Here is a 19,375-nt window from a genome sequence, read left to right on the forward strand (position 1 = left end):
GGCCACAGGCTGAGAAGAAGGACGTATGCTAACATGAGCTAAGAACCGCGAGGTAACTAGTGCTACCGAAATGCCACAGGCTCCTTTTCAGCAGCATACATTTAGAACTGACTGTACAGTTTTGCTTTGTCCTTCCTAAAAGCATCATGAATAAAGCAGGCAAGTATCTGCACCTTGATTTATATGACCAACATAAAACCAAATGTAAAGCAGGTAATCAGGACTAAGAGGAAATAAAACAAAATAAAATCTCCCCCTATTTTTAAGCTTTATCAAAAGTTTAGCATGTACTCTTACCATATGTCATCAAGTAATCTTTTCATGAGAATTAACTTATTGTGGAAGATACTTTATTAAGTTCTGGAAATTCAGAGTATAAACACAGCATACAAAAGAGTCACTGGCTGACAGGAGATTCCCCCTCCCCCAGGAAACTGAATATTTACATAACTGTATTTAATATGAAGCTTGCTAGCATGAATCTAATAATTCTACAGGCATATATAAACTATTAACATATTAACATTCATCTTTTCCAAAAGAATAGTTAAACAATGAAGTTTTGTCTTGTGTTCAGAGTATAAAAACTGCAGCCACTACTAATCGGATTAAGAAAAACTATCACAACATTATCACTGTTGCGGATAACTCATGATAAGAAGAATCTGAAACTAATAAAAGTGAAAGTTAAGTTGCACATTCCTGTATTTGGGATCCCATGAACTGTAGCTTGCCTGATTACTCTGTTCATGGAATTCTCCAGGCAAGGGAGTACGGGAGAGGCTTGCCCTTTCCTTCTCCAGGGGATCTTCCCTATTCCCTACCCAGGGATCAAACCTGGGTCTCCTGCATTGCAGGCAGATTCTTTACCAACTGAGCCACCAGGTTTGCCCTTTTTTTGATCATTTATAGGCTAATACAAAACCTGGACTAAACACAAAATTATTTTCTATTAGAAAGCCAACCTGTATTAGAGGCGTCTTTGAGTTAACTTCAGCATTCAGAGAATTGCCAAATGTGTTCTGATTTCTAAAGTTCATATTTATGTTTAATTTCCAAAGCAAAGGGGAGCCATGCCTTCTTTGGTCATGGAAAAACCAACCAACAAACAAGGCAAAACTGATACTTCACTTCTACCAGAGGGACTGTTTTGCTCACTGCTGTTAACTCTATCCCCTAGACAGGGAATGAACAAGGCTGCTAAATGAATACAGGAAAGGCAGAAGAGACAAGAGGAAATTAGTACCTCTATCTTACTGAATGTTCATTTCCAACCAGGTAATGAAGACAGAATTAAGTACAATTTGGCTATCAAACTACAGTCAAATGTACGACCCCAGGGACTTCCCAGCAGTCCAGTGTTTAAGACTTTACCTTCCAGTGCAGGGTGTGTGGGTTCGATCCCTGGTTGGGCAGCTAACATCCCAAAGGCCGCAGAGTGCGGCCTCAAACTAAAAAAACCGGGGAGGGGGGGAGTACGATCCCAAATCACAGCATTAGTATTTGCCAAAGTAGGACTTCAACTTCATAATCTAAAATTATGCAGATAATTCCAATGTGTATCTCATCAAATGTGCATGCTATATTAACCTCTAAAATTACCAACATTTCCCAAGAGCCAAATATGAGTTACCAAATCAAATTTGGTCTTTAGCATTTGGACTTGACATAACCCACTGATCAAGAAGGAAGTGATCTGGGACTTCTCTGGTGGGCCGGTGGTTTAAGACTCCACGCTCCCAATGCAGGGGGCCCCCACTCCATCCCTGGTCAAGGAACTAGATCCTAATGCCACAACTAAAGATTCCATGGGTCACAACTAAGAACTGGTGCAGCCAAGTATTTTAAAAAGTGGTCCAAAATTCAACATATGACTGAGAATCAGACTAAGAAAGCAACACAACTTATCAAGTTCACACTCTGAAGCAAGGGTTTTCAGTGTCGGCATTGCTGACATTTGAGGAAGGCTGTCGTGTGTATTCAAGATATTAATCAGCATTCTGGCCTCTACCCACTAGATGCCTGTAGTCCACCTGCCAGTAATAATTAAAAAAAAAAATGTCTCTAAACATTGCCAAATGTCCTTTGGAGGGCAAAATCACCCTTGGGTTGAGAACCACTGCCCTAAAAGGATGTTCACCAAAATGTAAATGCTTACTGGAGGCTGTTCTCTTTTGTTTTGTCTTTTGCTTCCCTGTTGAGTCTACAAAGAACAAATAAAGGGCTTCCCTGGTGGTCCAGTGGTTAAGAGTCTGCCTTGCAACGCAGGGGACGCCTGTTCAATCCCTGGTCTGGGAAGATCTCACGTGCTGAGGAGCAACTGAGCCCACACACCACAACTACTGAAGCCTGTGTGCCTAGAGCCCATGCTCAGCAACAAGAGAACCCAGCACAACGAGAAGCCCGCACACCAGAAGGAAGAGTAGCCCCCACTAGATTCAACTAAAGAAAGCCCGCGTGCAGCAATGATGACCCACCACGTACAAATGATAAAAGACTTAAAAATCTTTAAAAAAAAAAAAAAAAAAGAGCATGTCTCTTTAGGAAATACAATTCATTAACTATTAATCAAGAAAATGCTCTTATTTCTTCAGCTTGTATCCTATTTTTCAATGACTAATACACAGATGTTTTCCTGAATATGGCATATTCATGAGTATTCAAAAGGTTAAACAAAGAAACCTGCAACAACTCAGAATAGACCCAGATTTTAATCTGTAATATATTAAGAATCTCTCTGAAATGTCAACAAAAATACTTTAAAATGTTTCAAGTAAAATAATTTGTTGAGCACTTACACTGTGATGTTCTAAGTGTTTTACAAGTATTTTCATTTAATCTTTAGAAAACTCCTGCAAAGTTTTTTTCGGTATCTCCATTTTATAGATGAGGAAACTGAAGGACGAACAGGCTAGGTGGCCTGCCCAAGGTCACACATGAAATAAGGGCAGAGCCAGGAGTTAAAGCAGATAGTCTTGCCTCAGGACCTGCACCCTTTACCACATGCTATACTGTCACTAACCATGGAACCACTTTTCTGTCACCTCTGTGACAGATGTGATTCAGAAAGAAAACCATTACTGCTTCAGGAAACATCCCTACAATTAACAAAGGCCGCATCTTCAACTTGCATAGAAGCCGTGATGGGGAGAATAAGGACTCCCCAACCAGACACCCCCATCCTAAACCCCAGCAGCTGTGAACATGCTACCTGATGTGGCAAAAGGGACTCTGCAGTTGTGATGAAGTCAAGGATTTAACAATGGAGAGATTATCCTGGACTATTCTATTCACATGGGCCCAGGGTAGTGCCTAGGATCCTTACAAGTGAAAAGGGGATGGAGAGGAGTCAGAGAGATGTTTGAAGATGCTCTGCTCTGGCATGGAAAATAAGAGGAAGGGGACCATGGGCCAGGGAACGCAGGCGCCTCTAGAAGGTAGAAAAGGCAGGGACAGAGTCTCCTCAAGAACCTCCAGGAGGAACGCAGTCCTGCTCATACCTTGATCTTAGCCCCATGAGACCCATGGAGCCTTCCAACACCCAAAACGGTAAGACAATAAATGTATACTGCTTTAAATTTTGTTGTGTTTAAGCCGCTAAGTGTGACAACATTTGTTAGTGAGTCAAGAGGAAACTAATGCAGTGTCTTCTCTGACAGCATTTCTAAACACTCCCTTTGTCTTTTAGTTCTACTACAAAATATACAGAAAAACATCTATTTCTGCTTTATTGACTACACGAAAGTCTTCGACTATGTGGATCACAATAAACTGTGGAAAATTCTGAAAGAAACGGGAATACCAGACCACCTGATCTGCCTCTTGAAAAACCTGTATGCAGGTCAGGAAGCAACAGTTAGAACTGGACATGGAACAACAGACTGGTTCCAAATAGGAAAAGGAGTACGTCAAAGTTGTATATTGTCACCCTGCTTATTTAACTTATATGCAGAGTACATCATGAGAAACGCTGGGCTGGAAGAAGCACTAGCCGGAGTCAAGACTGCCAGGAGAAATATCAATAACCTCAGATATGCAGAGGACACCACCCTTATGGCAGAAAGTGAAGAGGAACTAAAAAGCCTCTTGATGAAAGTGAAAGAGGAGAGTGAAAAAGTTGGCCTAAAGCCTAGCATTCAGAAAAGTAAGATCATGGCACCTGGTTCCATCACTTCATGGGAAATAGATGGGGAGACAGTGGAAACAGTGTCAGACATTTTTTTGGGCTCCAAAATCACTGCAGATGGTGAATGCAGCCATGACATTAAAAGACGCTTACTCCTTGGAAGGAAAGTTATGACCAACCTAGATAGCAAATTAAAAAGCAGAGACATTACTTTGCCAACAAATGTCTGTCTGTCTGGTCAAGGCTGTGGTTTTTCCAGTGGTCATGTACAGATGTAAGAGTTGGGCTGTGAAGAAAGCTGAGTGCCGAAAAATTGATGCTTTTGAACTATGGTGTTGGAGAAGACTCTTGAGAGTCCCTTGGACTGCAAGGAGATCCAACCAGTCCATCCTAAAGGAGATCAGTCCTGGATGTTCATTGGAAGGACTGATGCTGAAGCTGAAACTCCAGTACTCTGGCCACCTCATGCAAAGAGTTGACTCACTGGAAAAGACCTTGATACTGGGAGGGATTGGGGGCAGGAGGAGAAGGGGACGACAGAGGATGAGATGGCTGAATGGCATCACCAACTCAATGGGCATAAGTTTGAGTAAACTCCGGGAGCTGGTGATGGACAGGGAGACCTGGCATGCTGCGATTCATGGGGTCACAAAGAATCGGACACGACTGAGCGAATGAACTGAACTGAACTGAACTACAAAATATGCAGGGAGGAGCAAAATTCCCGTAGATTCCTTAACCTAAGATTTGGGGAACACGAAACAGAAATGTCACTGGCAAAGGTTTTAGCCCACCACAACATGAACAGTCCTATCTATGGATACAAAGATGGTAATGTGACCTACAACCTGCCCCTAGACAGCCAGGAGAAGCCATTAGATTTTAATTGCTAAGAAGGTGTTGCTGCCACCTTTCACAATGCAGAAGAGAAGGAAAGGATGTCTTCCCATTTTGTTGCCACAATCACTGCTGTTGTCTAGGCTCTGGATTTCACTTTCGTGCTGGTCAGAGACGTGACACAAACAAGAAGAAGGCAGTAAAGCCATCATCATGCATGACAGGATAATGCTATGGATCCTTCCAGTACTAAAATACGGTATCTTTCAATTTCAGACAACCAAAATCTCCGGGCCACACTGGAATTTGTGGTTGATTTCACAAGATTATGTGATGGGTATGGAGAAAACCTGCAGTAGTAAAGACAGCACTATGGTAAGAGCCATTTTTTAAAAGTCTATTCAACATGTAATAGCCACAGTTAATAAAGAAAAGCCCCCTCGCAGCCATCCAAAAGAACTCTACCAGGCCAACATTTTGTCTAATGAACAATCTCTCACTGGAAGTTTATTTGGTAAAGGTGAATAATGTATATGTTGCCTAAATAAAAAGACTTTCATTCACATTTCACTATTTAAGCCTATGTAAGGAACAGATTAGTAAAAAGAGCATCCTTTTCACACTTACCATGCTGGCATTTAAAGATCAGGACTTAAATCACCCAATTTACTGGAAGAGACATTTGATCTCTGACTACCCACAGATAACTCAAACCACTATCAAACAGTGCTTTTATCAGGTAAAGTACCCATGTCTGCTGCACAGTGATGTCCATTCAAAGATGATAAGTCAAAACACCACACTGGAAAACCAGAGTTTGGCAGCTCTCTCTGTTCCGACCAACGGCAAACAAGTGACTTCGAGTAAATCCCTTAATCTCTAAGAGGTTAGGAAATAAGGCTGAATACTCAAAAACCGACCATGGAAATATTTTCTCACTTGTTTTTCCATTTTGTCAATTGTATGATGTTTTGTGTGGAGATGATTTATTTAGTACATATGTGTATGCCTGGACAAAAGTTCGTTTTTAAAATAAGAGTTCCCAGAGAAATGCTTCTATACAAAATCATTCTAAACGAATCCCATAAACTGCTCACGCCAACACCACCAACAGAATCAAAAGCTGAGCCTTACCCTGCCTAGTCCCAGGCTCTAAGTGGCTTCTCCCAGATATATTAATATATCTAATTCCGCATAAAGTCTTTTTGTCCTTTTGTTTGTGACATGGTTCATTACTGAACATCAACTATGTACCAGGTCCTGTTCTAGGTCCTGGGAAATCAAAGGAAATACGATCCTGGTCTCATGGAGCTTAAAGAAGCATGAAAATGTCAGATGATGATAGGCTATCAATACTATAAAACAGGATACAGTGACTGCAGGATACAGTAATTCCTGGATTGTTATCAAAAGGATTAGTAGACTCCAAACCAGGAATTAGTCATATAGAAAGACTGGAGGAAGACATGTGAAGAAGTGATTACCAGCCATATCTTTTATTTTCTTTCAAGTTCTCTTTGTCTCAAAGGCTTCCGAGGCTAGAGTAAAAAGATTTAAATAACAGTTTATAGTCACTTATTCCACTTATAAGTTTAAGATTTCAACATTATTTAACCATAATGACGCCAAAAAATTACTGAAACAAAACCATTTTGTTGATCAGTTGTACAGTCTGTTTATAACTGCAACAATCAAAAGTTTTCTAAAATACTTTTATATTTTAAATTGTTTTACTTAAACTTTTTAAATATTTAAAATTTGTATGGTTTAAAATAATAATCAAATAACAGCTGTTTCTTGTGAATGGATTTATTTACTATCTAAAATAATGAGCATTTGAAAAAATGAGATTTTAAAATCCCAACCCCACAAAAACACAATATACCATAACCACAAGGGCAAAAAATGTGAAAATGTCCACTTCTACTTAATTCCTTCCATTCAAGAATATCTAAATCTGTGCTATTCATGTGTGATTAATTTTAAACAAGGTAAAGTTAAATAAAATTTGAAATTTAGTTCTCAAGTACACTAGCCACATTTCAAGTGCTCAAAATCCACAGTGGTGAGTGGCTACTATACTGGACAGCCAGAGATAGTGTATTTCCATCTCTGCAGAAAATTCTATTGGTCAGTGCGGATGTAAATCATTTCTCAAATTTGACCCAAACACAAACATCCTAAAAATAGCTTATAAAAATAAGGATGATAATACATTTTTTTTCAAGAAATTGGTGAACAACACTGTAAAGCTAGACAGAAATCACATACAGCGAAATTGAGCAGTCAGACCTGCATGCCAGAATAAGGTAAGATAAATCAGGAACGAGGGAAAATGTGCTCTGACTTTGGCCTTGAAGTCGTGAGCCTTCAGTTTTCGTTGTGATTCTACCTCTCTGGCTTGGCTTCATGAATTCTGAAGACATACAACATATTAAGACTTCTGTGTACAGCCCATAGTAAAGGTTAAATGAGGTGATCCAGACCACCCAAAATGACCCCAAACAAGGGAAAAACAAACTATGATTCCTCCCAGTCACCAACACATAAATGTACAGTTTGGATATGCATGCTGACAAGAACATATGTGATTTTAAAAATTAACTCTATTGTCTTACCTACCCTATTGACATTATTTAAAGGAGTTAATTATTTGCAATAACTATTACATTGAATTCACAATCAATACCTATTTATAAAAATAAGATTTTAAGGGTAAAGCATGATCACCATATTTCTTTCTACAAAATTCAAAGTGTGTTACAGAAGTGGCACTTTATATCAATTTTAATTTTTCTGAGTGTATACCACTAGTAATAGAGCAACACTATTTTTTTAAACTTTCGATTTTGTAGTAGGGTTAGCCGATTAACACACAATGCTGAGACAGTTTCAGGTGAAGTGTGAAGGGACTCAGCCACACACACACATGTATCTACTCTCCCCCAAGCTCCTGTTCCACCCAAGCTGCCACAGAACACTGGGCAGAGTCCCATGCAGCAACACTCTTTTTAAAACATTATTGTTATAAACATAACTACTCTGTAATCTGTTTAACTCTAGTGTCATCACCTCAAATATATTCCAGAATTTTTACTTAATAATTTTCCACTAAAAATATGTTAAGAGAAAGATGATGGTCAAGGACATTAAAATATCCTGCATAAGGGAGCGACCTATGTGAAATTAAACACAATTAGTGAATGAAATACAAAAACAAACAAAAAGAAATACAAAAACAAAAAACCCCCCAAAACCCCACTCTATAATTTCATTTAACCAGGAGCCCTGTCACTAAATACAGTCATACAATTTTCACTTGACTATTAAGTTACTATTCCATTAAGTTACACAACATTTTAGGTTGCTTTGTAGTTCTTATTTTTTCCTGACTAAACCACATTACTATTGAACTTCCTTGCACCAATACAAAACACCCAATTTCCCTTATCTATTTGGTTTAACCTCGCCATCCTCCCTTTGTTCTTGACCACATTGGGCAACAACAGATATGGCAACCACTGAAAGAAAATTCACATTAAATTATTTTCCAATCCCTTACGTCAAGGAGACTAGCTCACAGTGAAAATTATGACAAACTATGTGACTTACATCCGTCATCTTGTTCCACCTACTATGAAGTCTAGTAAACTAACAAGTTTATCCACATAGTTTCCTTCCTCTTTCCCTGGAAAAATTTTTAATTAGAGTAAATTGGTTTGAGATTGTTCAAATTTTACTTTCTTTTACCATAGCAAGGCAATGTATCACAGAAATGATATGTAGTTTTTAAAGTACTAAACAATTTATCATAACATCTAAAATGATAATGTACTAAGTTTATCTTTCCTATAAAGACCAGTGTTTTTTTCATTTGGTTCATTGCTTTAGTATTTTAGGTTCAGTTGCATTCAACATTTCATCTTTAAAACAAAAATGAAGAAAACATAAGGGACTTTATACCATATATTCAAATTTTACATTGTCACTTATTTGCTTCATCAGAACACAAAGCGTTGGTGAAGCTATAGCCATCAAGCTACAACAGTGGAAGAAAATTTTGACTGGAAAGTTAACTTCATGTTTATACTTGCACCAGCATGAACTCTCTTTACCAACTGAGAAACACCCATATAACCCATGCAAAGATCGGCTCAAGCACTAATTACCATTCAACCTTCAACATCTATGGAAGTACATTTAGGCCAACTAAGTTCACATCTTCATCCATGAAACATCTGACTGAAGATCAGTTCATTTTGCATGTTATTTTTCTTATATTAAAAAAACCATTTATTATCAGCTACGTGCCGGGTCTAGTTTTAGGTATGCTCTAGCACTTCTAGTTTGGATCCCTATAATTTCAAAACGTAGTTATCTTTTCCTCCCCACTTTAGAGGTAAGGAAACACTCAGCCCCAGGGGTAAGAGGCGCGGTGGGGAGAAGAACTGAGTTCTCCTTGACTCGGGCCCTATACTCCACTGCCCACTGAGTCTTAAAAAAAAAAAAAAAAAGGATGTTTTGTTAAATGGCTCAAAGCAAACAGAACAACTTTCAGGGTGAAGGTCAGTCAGAGCAAAGCAAGTCTCTCAATAAAATCAAAGCCATACTTTTCATATGATGATAAGTTTGCCTCGGTCGATTGGATAGGTAGAGCATACTTTCCATACAGTTTCTAAAAAAGGCTGTTTCTAAATGAAATTTGAATGAAAAGAAAGGTATTTTTAAACCATATACAACACTGTCTCATTAAAGGCATCTTGACTGAACAGAAAGATGATTTTATAATTTAAAAAATCTACCACATACTTTATGTCATGTTTCTTAACATAAGAATATGAGCATCTTGGTTTCATAGGTGAGTTTTAACTCACTCCATACACGGATACAAAGTATGCATCAGTTATATTTTAATAAAGCTGGAAATAAAAATTTTCAAAAATAAATTCTAGGAATTATAAAGGAAAAAATACCATACAAGCTGTTGTGTCCTTGTATACTTACACTATGCTTTTAAAAACCACAAATAAATGCAATTTTTAAAAAACAAAGCCTGTATGATATGCTGGGAGTTTAAATTTGTTCAAACTTTGCTGGAAATGTTCCAAAATCGACTGTGGTGACAGCTGAACAATTCTGTGAATATACTAAAAACCATTACACTGTACATTTTAAATGGCTGAATTGTACAGTATGTGAATTATTTTTCAACAAAAAATGTTATTTAAAAAAACTTAAAAAAAACTTTAATTCTACATTTATTGTAATGAAATCATCACAGTCATACAATTTTTTAATATGTAAGAATGTTCATCAAATTACAATACCTAAAAATTGCAAACTGTCTAAAATACCATCAATAGAATAATGATAAACAGATATGCCACACACATACAATGAAATTACATATCAAATTAAAAAATCACATTCTCAAGAAAATTTATTTCACAATAAAGCAGCTTATAAAATAATATTGTGCACTGTTACAATTTGTTAAAAAAATATATGCATAGGAAAGACACTGGAAGGATACAGAAGAAAATGTTAACTACAGCTGTTTCCAGTTGGTAAGATTTCAGGGGATTATAATCTTTATATCTTACTGCAGTTTTCAATTTCTCTATAATAAACAAGACTTACATAATTTAAACATAATAAATGTTTTTAAACTAGCAGCCACTTTGGAAAGGACAATTTTTCATTAAAAATTAAAAACTATTAGGGCTATCAGCATTTCTTTGGGGTGCTACCTGTTTAGACCTATAGGCATGAAGGTATAATTAATTAATGCCTTAACCTCAATACCCTAATTCCATCACACAATAAAATAAATTATAATGATCAAGGCTTACATGTACAGGTGATAACATAGAAAACATGAGATGACCAAAAGCATATTAACCCTACTTAAAACACAAAGCCAAATTACCTAATTTAGGTTTAAAAACTATCATATCAAATTATGTTTGTTTCCATATCTAGGAAAACTCAACATATATGCTCATTTCAAGATTTAAAATAAACTTTTCTCATTCTTGTAGGAGGAAAAATTAGCTAGGCATGTATTTAATGTTCACCCAACATAAAAAAGAACAACATTCTATTGGAATTCTAGGTAAAAGATAACAAAAAGCTTACCACAATCAAACATGAAATACCATATTCCGATGTATTTGGATCCTGAAGAGATCATGAGAAACACAGAGGGCCTAAAGTAACAAAATTACAAAAGCCAGAAAAAGGCTTCAATTTATGTATGCAGATGTCTTTTGTCATTTATAAAAATGTCCTTCACAAAGTCCACGTTGGAGAATTTTACTCAACTAGACTGTGTTCATCAGGTAGTCAGAGAGGAAAAAAATTCAACTTTTTTCTGCTACCAAAATCTTCCAGAGACGTCCCGTTTCAGTGCGTAAGACTCTGCACTCCCAATGCAGGAGGCCAGGTTCGATCCCTGGTCAGGGAACTAGATCCTACATGATGCAACTAAGACCTGGTGCAGCCAAATAAGTAAATATCTTAAAAAAAAAAAAAAAAACCCAAAAGCCAACACTAACCTTTCCATATCTATAAGAAAATGGTCTAGAAGTCAATGGGAGCATATTAAAATAAGTTTCTCCAGTTAAGAAAGAAACTTGGTTCACCTAGCCAAGACGCAGTGAGGGTAAAACTCAAGATGCACCACGGATGAAGAGTCAACATAGACTGCCACTGCTGACTGCCTCCTCATGGTTACATTAATGTGAAAGCAAGAGAGTCAAACTAGTTCTTGTAAATAAGATACAGAAGTTAGGAGATTATTGATATAGGCAAATCTGACATTTTCGAAGCGAAAGCCATTGTTTAGTGTTTGCACATAAATCTAAAACCAGTAGTCATTGAATCTGACCAAAAAGTGTAACGGAGACGAACTCTGAAGAAACAACCTTGTGTAACACAGCATCATTGTTGTAGGATTCAGAATTATTTTTTTCCACATTCATTAGTAAAGCACCAAGATTTCAAATCACTAAATGACTACACCAAATGTTAGGAAACTAATTTTTTTAATTGTCTAAGTAACACTTATGATAACAACAAAAACTGGTGATTCAGTTTTTACTGAGTGTTGACCCCTCCCCTCTTGGTTATTCATTTTTCCGCTTAGTTTTCAGCACAACATTATCCCTCAAGACCAACTACCACTACAGCAATATCACTTAAACTGATGATGCTGTCTTTGCAGCTTTTCTTAAAGGACTTATTACCTGGGAGATGACTCCATGATGTCCACTTTCTAATTATTTGTTTATACTGTACATTTAGGTTTTATGCTTTTTTTAATATATATGTCACATTTTACAACTTAAAAAGTCTTTAAAGAGGGCTTTTAAGGTTTTGTTTGTTTTCTATGTATAGCTTTCTTATGACTCCACAGTAACACAAGACTCACCAGACACAAAACCATCTTGCCTAAGGCCAAAATGCCAGTAGGTAAGCCTCCACATGAGACTTCCTAATCTTCGTTATCGCAAATCAATTTGATAAACTAAATTTTGTTTCACCCACAAAATCTGAGGAAGCAACATATTTTTTTAATTTAAAATATCGACTTATTTAAATTGAGTTAAATAATCCTTGGGCTTTCCAACTTCACACACACACATGTTATTGTGCTGGAATTCTATCAAACAGGCTTCCCCAGTGGCTCAGAGGTAAAGAATCCACCTGCAATGCAGGAGACTGTGGAGATGCAGGTTTGACCCTTGGGTCAAGAAGATCTCCTGGATGAGGAAATGGCAACCCACTCCAGTATTCTTGCCTGGAGAATCCCTTGGGCAGAGGAGTCGGGCGGGCTACAGTCGCTGGGGTCAAAAAAGAGTGGGACACAACTGAGTGACTAAACAACAACAATTCTATCCAATATCTCAGAAGGTGTCATGTAAAAGCAAAGGATCATTAGACCGTAATATTCATATTCATGCATCGTTAAAATGGAAACTATGTGAAAGTAAATTTTTTTTCATTTTCCTACTCACTTTCCTTTCAATATAATTCTAAACCAAGATGAAAAAGGGAACCTAGTAGAAAGAGCTCTCATTGTAGATCACTCAGTGGTAACACAGATTCACATCTATTGATAAAATTTAAAAATAAGCCAAGAACCATTTATCAAAGAGCTTTTCAAATTCAAAATCTGTCAAGAGGCAGATATACCTTAGAAGTACCGACACACATCCATTAGTAAAAATTGAACATTCTCTAAATCACAAAATTTTAAATATGCCTTTTCCCTTATTGTCATGTTACCCTGTATGAGCACAATGTAACACAAAAGTGTTTAAAAATACTTATTAAGTCCTTACTAAGGTCAACAATAAAAACAAAACAAAAACCCTCTGCGTATTTTAAAAAGTGTTAGGTAGTCATAATATAATCAATTGCTTAAATTTACCTGTATTTTATTTATTAAAAGATTAGCCTCCAGAAGTAAAACTCACCATTCATTTAAAAACTCAAGTGCTGGACATGGTGTTTATTAACATATGAATAAATCAGCTGCCTCTTTCAACATATAATAGACTTTTTTTTTAAAGTAAAACTAAAAACAGCATTGCATCAAACAGATTTTATGGATAGACATCAAATTCTAAACCTTTATAAAGCTCTAATGATTTTAATTTTTAAAGTGTTTAAAACAGATTTTTTGTTCTAAAAGAACTCAGTGAATGAGTATCCATGGTTATGAATTTTCTTCTTATAGTAAAAAATAATTTAAAATAATCAACGGTGCCTATGATTTTTTTTTTTAAAACTTGTCTTCAATTAGGTGCTTTTAGCTCATTTAACAAACTTACTACTGTCTCAGTCTTCTTTCCAAATTCTTTTCCAGGACCAAGCTGGACCTCTTTTTTTTTTTTTTTCTTTTTTAAAATTTCATTGATAATTTAATTAAAACAGGAAAAATTCTGCCAAAACCACTTGATTACTCAAAACACAAAATTCAAGATACCTGGGCAAGACTCACTTATGCGTGTAAAAATATTTTGTGTGTATGTTATATGTACAGCATGGTGAACAAAGTACGGGAAAAAAGAAGAGCCTTGACCTCACTGCAAGTTAAGCCCCTTGCGCTCACTATACTAACCATGCCTGACCTTGGGTATTCCCCCTCACCTTGAACTTTGACAGAAAGCACAAGTACATTCACAATGAAGTGATGTGGTATAAAGCAGCGATCCCCAACCTTTCTGGCACCAGGGACCGTTTCGTGAAAGATAATTTTTTCTAGAGACCAGGATGGAGGGGATGGTTTCAGGATGATTCAAGAGCATTACATTTATTGCGCACTTTATTTCTATTATTACTACTTCAGCTCCACCTCAGTCATCAGGAATTAGATCTCCGAGACTGGGGACCCCTGGGATAAAGAGTCAGGTAACAGGTTTGTTACCAAAGCCTTGGACTTAACTTTTTGGTCTCTGTGATTTCTCTTGTAAAATAAAGTAGTTGGACTGTATCTCTTCTATATAAAGAGGCTGTCAGGGACTTAATTCAGGATCTGCTATACTACTTATAACAGCAAAAACTTGTTAACAACTTAACATTCCATTCCAAACAATGGAATACTATATGACCCTTTAAAAAAACAAAAAGAAAGCTGTAGGTCCATGTGTGCTGGTTTACAAGGATGTCCCAGGTAGACTATTAAAACAAAAAAAGCAAAATGCAAACAGTGTGATCCAAGTTTATGTATTTTAAGACAAATATGTATACATATGTACAGGAATTTTCTAGGAGGACACACAAGAAACCTCAAAATGGCTATTGTGGAGAATGGAGTGCTAACTTTAAAAAAGTCTCTCAATCTTTTTTAATATTTGAAAAAATTTAAATACTTAGCATGTATTATTTTTATGAATTTTCTAAAGAGTAAAAGTAAAGGTCTTCTGATTCGGGTTTTACAATTAGAAAAGAACTTAGGTTCATATACTGGCTTTGTTCTTTACCATCTGTGTGTTATTAAGTTATTTAGCTCAATTTCTCCACCTGTAAAAAAGGAGTTAATAGTACTAATCCCACACAACTGTTGGAAGTATAAAAGGAAATCATCCACAAAAGTCACTCCGCCTAGCACATGTTTACAGGACAACAACTATCAGCAGCTATTACTAGTGTTACTATTATGAACTCCAGAAACTGAATACCCAGTTTCTGGATACTTAGAATCAGACAATTGACTGAGGACTTTGACAAGTCATTCAAGCATGACCAACCTCAAGGCAACCAATTTCCTTTACCCAAAACTCATTCAATCTGATCAATCTAAGAAATTACATATCTAATAACTTAAAGTTAAAAGAAAAAAAAGCTATCACAGGCCGCAAGTGAGCTAATTCTGGACATGCAAATTCTGGATTTTAATTAAGAATCATCTATCCAGAGTAGCCTTCCTCATTACATGGCTCCCTGGCCAAGGAAGCAGAATCCTCAGGGCAGCTGGGCAGGGCACCTTTCTCTTTACAAAATTCTGAATCTTTACAAAAGGCTGAATTTATAAGAGTACTTTTTCTTAAGTAATGCAAGCTTCCAAGAATCTTTTCTTATTTTAATATACAACAATCTCTCATTTTCCTAAAAATGTATGGCACTGTTAGTTCATTTACAAATTAACTACAAATAACATGTCAATCAAGCGGGAGATATAAAAATGAAACCACCATATAAAGAAATTCCCCCAAAAAAGCATACTGAATGGTTTTTTTGAGAGTAGCTTTTCCTCATAAGATTCTTTAAAAATTCAGGCTGAATATTATCAAATCAAAAACACTCCAAGCTGTAAATCTAACCCCTCTTCTGAAAGTGCTCTCCCAGAGTAACACTTTAATAATATTATATTTAATTTTTCCAAAAGAACAAGAATATATCTTAAAATTCTATTTAACAACTTGAAAGGATAATGCACTAAGATTAAATCAAAATGTAGAACAACTGGTTTGAGTCCATCATATTAAAATTTTAACAGGCCTTACTCAGTATTAGAGAACAATTTCAATATCAATATGATGGATTAAAGTTTGGATTTCCCCAATTACAATAATACAGCAAAAACAAAAGGTCATTCACACAATTTAATCCTTTTCAGTATGAAAAGAAAACAGGCTCCACTTAGTTTATCTAAATTTGTTAGTATTTAAACCTTTAAAATAGTAACTATTTTCAAATCACACAAGTAGATACATTTGAATACATCAGAGAGTTACTGTTGCTTTCCTGGAGAGTGTGATCTGAAGTTTCCACCAAAAAAACCTGGTACCTGAATGATGCTCTGAGATCTGCATGCCTACTTCACAGATCACTGCACTGTGCTGAACTGACATTTGGAGATTGTATTGAGCAACCGTATGAAAGCAAAGGGAAGGGATGGAGGAGGGATTATTTTAAAAAAGAAAACATTTAACACACCCATCCTCTATAAGCAAGAGCTATCAGAAAAACCATTTAAAAATACACACATTTCTAATTGTCCAACACTCAAACTATGGAAAGTAGATACTCTACCACAGGAGTCTCCAATCCACTCTTCTCCCCCACACAGTGCTGTGCCAAGAGCACAAGACCAAGTAAAACAACCCAGGCAATTTCCTTGTTTACTCAAAGAATTGCAAAAAACACGTTGACTGCCTCGGAAGCTTCTGAAACAAATGCATTTGCAATATTTAAAAGACTTTTCATGATCATGCTGGAAATAGACTAGTTATGATTCCTTCACCCAGTATTAAATATACTTTTAACTTTATTAAAAGGGTTAAATTTTACACTGCAGCTCATTAGCATGCCGTGTTCGCAACCAGAAGGAAGAGGGAAAAGAGAGGTGGGAGAAAGCAGCGAAACACACAAGATGGAAAACATTACTACCTCCTTTGGTGGTTATGAATAATTTTATATGACCCCAAGATGCATGGGAAGAGTTCATGAATAGAAAGAAGGGGGGTTAAAAATCGTAACTGGCCCCTTCCAGATTCCTACTGATGTCGGAGACAAGAAGGAATTTATTTACACTGCAGTGCCTGGCAGCAAACATGGCTGCCCCTGCCCCCTTTAAATCTGAATAGTCTTCACTCCCTCACCAAAACCATCAAATTATGGCCATGGCTCTCCCTGTCTTGCTACCATTACAGGAACACACCTCCTCCTCCCTCAAAGCAGTAAAACCCACACCTCTCCATTTCACAACACCATAACCACTAGCTTCTCCATTCTCGAGCCTTGAAAGAAAACGCACAGAATAACAAATATAGGAACAAAAGGCTTTCCCTCCCTAACACTCCAGCAACCCCCCTGGCCCCTTCTTTTCCTTCCACTCTGACGCTTGGTCCGTAGTTCTCACCCCTTGTCAACATTCACTTCATTTCCTTCCCGAGCCCAATCCTGGGTCTCCCGGTTTCCTGAGTCTATTTCCTATCTTCCAATTGCATCCTGTCTCAATCACTTCTTATCCCTTTTTCCTAATCCACCTTTTCCTCCACTTCCATTCCCTCAGAGCTCCCTTGGGGCCTTGTCTCTCCATCACATTCCTTCTCCTTCCTCCAGACTCTCCTCTAGTTCACACACTCCACCCCCAAACCTGCCTATTTCACAGTCCGCCCAGGTCTCCCATCTCCGAACCCAACTCTCCTCCTCGCTCCCGGCCCCCTCCCCCGTTCCATCTTTATCCCCGCCCCCATCCCACCTCTACTCCCAATTCCCAGCTCAGCGCCACTCCATCCCTCATCCCAGTCGCTACCTCCCCAGCCCCACCTCCCAATCCCCTCCACACCCCCACCCTGCCCCATCCTTCCACACCCCCCTCGAGCCCCTCCGGGCCACCCAGTGGTCCTTCCATTCCTGCTAAGGTCTTTCTCCCGACCCGGGTCCCATTCCTAGGTCGCCCCTTCCTCGTCGTCCCCTCCACAGTCCTCCCTTCCAACACATACACACACCCTCACACACTCTTTCTCTCACACACACATACACGCGCGCATTCACTTTACCTTCAGTTTGTTCCATTCTAACCCCCCGGCCGTGTCAGTAGGATCAAAGGAGAGACACGGAGGCCCGGAGTGGGGCTGGGGCGCGGGCAGCCGCCGGGGCCACGGCGGGAGGAGGCGGAACCAAGCTAGGCCTCATGAAATCCCCGGGCTAGATTTCCCCCGCGCCGGACGCCTCTGCCATGGCCGGCCGGCACCGAGGAGGGGGCCACGGCCGGGTCGGGCCGGGGCCGGCCGCGCAGCGAGAGGAGGAAGACTGTGGGCAGGAGGGTGGGCGGCGGAGCCGGAGGGATGGGGGTCGCCGCGCAGCTGCAGCTCCCACAGGCGAGCCCGTGGCTGGCGGCCGGGCCGGGGCAGCAGGGTCCTCGGTGCTCGACGCGGCCTCGCGCGCCTCTCCGCGGGCGATCAATGTGGACAGTCCCCCTTGGCCTCGGCCTCCGCCTCCGTCCTGGCCGCCCGCTGCCGCCGCCCGCTCCCGCCGCCGCCGCCGCCGCGCACAAAGCCCCCCCTACTCCGACTCTCCGGGCGCCGCCGCCGCCGCCGCCGCCAAATCCTCAGCCGCTGATTGGCCGCTGGCCGCGGCTCCTGCCGGGAAATGCAGTCCGGGGCTGGGGGCGCCAAGGGCCGAAAGGAGGAAGAGGCTCGTCAGCCTGTGGAGAGGAGGGGCGGGGGTGGGGGTGGGGGGAGCCAGAAACGCGAGCCGCCCGGCGGAGTCTAGACGAGAAGTGAGACCGCAGGCGATCCGGGCGGAGAGACAGGAAGGCGCGATGCGAAGGCCGAGTGAAAAACAAAACAAAACTAGAGGACGGGGTGGAGGTTGGGCCTGTGAGGCCGAAGTGTGCTCGTGCGTGTTCCTTAATGCTTGAGGAAATAACAGCGTCTGTCAGTCACCCGACGGCGGGACTCCGGGGTGACACCGCGAGGCCGTCCCCAGACCTTAGAAATCCCCCTGCAGACGGGCGCCCGGTTGATAAAGATGAGCGGGGGCGGAGGGGCGGGGAAGGGGACAGAGATGTCTGTGCCTCCCTGACTGGCTCCCGCCCGACCGCTGTCAAAGAAGAGCTCCGCGTCCCACCCGGCTGTCTCAGACCGGAGCCCGTTGGGGGCCAGGCCCGGACGGCAATTCTCCTCAGACGCCTCCCGGGCAGGCCTCGGGCCCCCGCACGCCCGCTTCCTGCTCGCCCCGCGGGCCCGGAGGCTTGTGGGTAACGGGGGGAAAGGCGGCGCAGCCCGCACCCCGACCCCGAGGGCTCCCAAGGGCTCCCCGCCCATCACGTGCCGGGCCCTCGCCTGCTCGCCGGCCACACCTCCGCTTCGAGGGATGGGGGCGTTGGTACTCGTCCAGGCTCACGCATGCTGGAAGGAGAGGGAGGAAGCGGGAATCGAGATTCTCTGTTACCCT

At 39.9% G+C, this 19,375-nt stretch overlaps 1 protein-coding gene across 2 annotated transcripts in view; it reads right to left on the reverse strand.

Moving 5' to 3' along the window:
* Positions 1–18,489, reverse strand: part of NSD3 (nuclear receptor binding SET domain protein 3) — a 102,119-nt gene extending 83,630 nt beyond the window's left edge. The window contains exon 1 of one of the 2 annotated variants that reach the window (XM_065901540.1): positions 17,977–18,489. The gene's annotated coding sequence lies outside the window, so the exon portion shown is untranslated. The remainder of the gene's footprint in view (positions 1–17,976) is intronic. The other variant, XM_065901541.1, reaches the window with a different exon arrangement.
* Positions 18,490–19,375: the final 886 nt, after the last annotated feature.

The sequence above is a fragment of the Muntiacus reevesi genome, chromosome 10 (genome assembly GCF_963930625.1).
Source record: "Muntiacus reevesi chromosome 10, mMunRee1.1, whole genome shotgun sequence".
NCBI classification, from domain to species: Eukaryota; Metazoa; Chordata; class Mammalia; order Artiodactyla; family Cervidae; genus Muntiacus; species Muntiacus reevesi.